General features: G+C 43.1%; 1 pseudogene; it reads right to left on the reverse strand.

Moving 5' to 3' along the window:
• Window positions 1-1072: 1072 nt before the first annotated feature.
• On the reverse strand, window positions 1073-1414 carry LOC101150923 (small ribosomal subunit protein eS21-like; annotated as a pseudogene).
• Between the last annotated feature and the right edge of the window lie 787 nt (window positions 1415-2201).

Below are 2201 nucleotides of genomic sequence, written 5' to 3' on the forward strand. Positions count from 1 at the left end.
GGGCATGAGCCACCACACCTGGCCAAGCCTACGTTTTACTACAGGATAAGCTGCCTTCTCCATTCTAGCCATTCTATATTATACGGCCAATGATTTGGCTTCTCTGAATCTGACTCCATTTCTTAATTAGTTTTGAACTCTGGAGAAAAGCATCGATGAATTATCACCTTCCCTTAAACTCAAATATCACCCAGATGACTTTTTTGGCAAACTTCTGTATAATAAAGATTTTTGTAAGGCCTTATTCATATTTGTAACCCAATACATAAGCATATAGAAAGGAGAGGCAGTATTATATACCATCATTTGTCTTAAATCTCTTTCGACTTCAGATTCATGTGACAATATTTATTTGCATGGAGGCTATATGGGCTAATACATTTGATACTGAGAAAAAAATTAAAAATAAAATATATATGGTGGGAAATAGGATGTGTATTAGTCGGTTCTCACAGTGCTACAAAGAACGACCTGAGACTGGGTAATTTATGAAGAAAAGAGGTTTAATTGACTCACAGGTCCACAGGCTGTACAGGAGGCATGGCTGGGAGACCTTAGGAAACTTAAAATCATGGCAGAAGGTGAAGGGGAAATAAGCATTTCTTACCATGGTGGAACAGGAGAGAGAGAGAACAAAGGAGAAAGTGCTACACACTTTCAAACAACCAGATCTCATGAGAACTCTATTATGAGAAGAATAAGAGAGAAGTCTGTCCCGTAATTCAGTCACCTCCTACCAGGCCCCTCCTCCAACACTGGGAGTTACAATTTAACATGAGATTTGGGTGGGGACACAGAGCCAAACCACATGAAGATGTTTCTTGTTTCTTGGAATTGTGGCTGAAGCTCAAAGCTGATTATAATGTACAAGTTCTCTACATTATAAATAGTGACACTGGACACATTTTTAGGACTTACTGAGAAATTACAATACAGAACCTGTGGCTATCAACTCCATCAACCCCCTTCGACTATGTAAGAGAGGGCTTGAGAAGGTGCCTTAAAGGGGATTTATAGGTGTACGAGCATTTTGACATTTCTTGACTCCTCACTCTGTGGGATGAAAAGAGGGTTTGTCTTTTTTTTTTTTTTTTTTTTAGGTTTTCACTATTTATTTATGACAAATATTCCACATCCGTGATTCTCTCTAGTCAAAACTTCTTTGAGACGATGCTGTCGGCCTTGGCCAATCGGAGAATCGAATCATCTGACTCACCCATCCTATCGCCCCGCAGATAGCATAAGTTTTAAACTGGCCATTAAACCTGCCCGTGACCTTGTCAGCCTCGGCCACGTTCATCTGGATGGATGCGTGGTCCTTGGCACCGATGATGCGGTTGCTAGCGGAGCATTTCTGCGGAACTTACAGGTCCGCGAACTCGCCGGCGTCGTTCTGCATTTCGAGGCTCCGCCTGCTGCCACCACACCGCGCGCGCGAGAGAAAGCCGAGGGTTTGTCCTCTTATGCCAAGTTAGGGCAGCCCTCAAAGCAGATCTCGAAGGCAAGACGTCTACCGAGAGCGGATTTTGATGTATCACTCCATGAGACTGGTGCCTTTCTCTAGCCTGGAGGATTCCAAGGGTGCAAAGCTGGCTGAAGCTATTTGAGATGGCTGGTGAGGATTTGGGCCAGCAGAGGCGTAAGCCTTCAGGACTTGCGGAGTTTGAATGAGCAAGCATGTCTGAGTGGACCCCATGGAAAGCATTCAGGCTTTAGTTGTCTTAAAACGGCCATACCCAGAGCAAGTGTAAAGGCAGTTGTGGAAAATAATATAAACCAGTTACAATAGCATTCTTGGAGTGCTTACCCAGGTACTAGGGATTATTTTATGAATCCTCACAGCCACCCTAAAAAGCATTACTTTCATTCCCATTTTTCAGATGAGAAAATGGAGGAGTGAGGTCGTTATTTTCTCAAGGTCGTAGAATTAGCATGGTTCATAACTGGTATTTAAATAGCAGATCCTTGTATGTATTAGCTTGGTGTTGATCCCATCTATCTGTGGTTGGTTCCCAGATTTACTACCTCCAGCTTTGGTTTCATTCCCTCCTGAACTCAAGACCTGTATATCCAACTGCTTACTTGATATTTCCATTTGGGTATGTCATAGCCAGTGGAAAACACTGGGTAATTTATGAGGATAAGAGGTTTAGTTGACTCACAGGTCCACAGGCTGTACAGGAAGCATGGCTGGGAGGCCT

The sequence above is a fragment of the Gorilla gorilla genome, chromosome 3 (assembly GCF_029281585.2).
Source record: "Gorilla gorilla gorilla isolate KB3781 chromosome 3, NHGRI_mGorGor1-v2.1_pri, whole genome shotgun sequence".
In the NCBI taxonomy this organism is placed as follows: domain Eukaryota; kingdom Metazoa; phylum Chordata; class Mammalia; order Primates; family Hominidae; genus Gorilla; species Gorilla gorilla.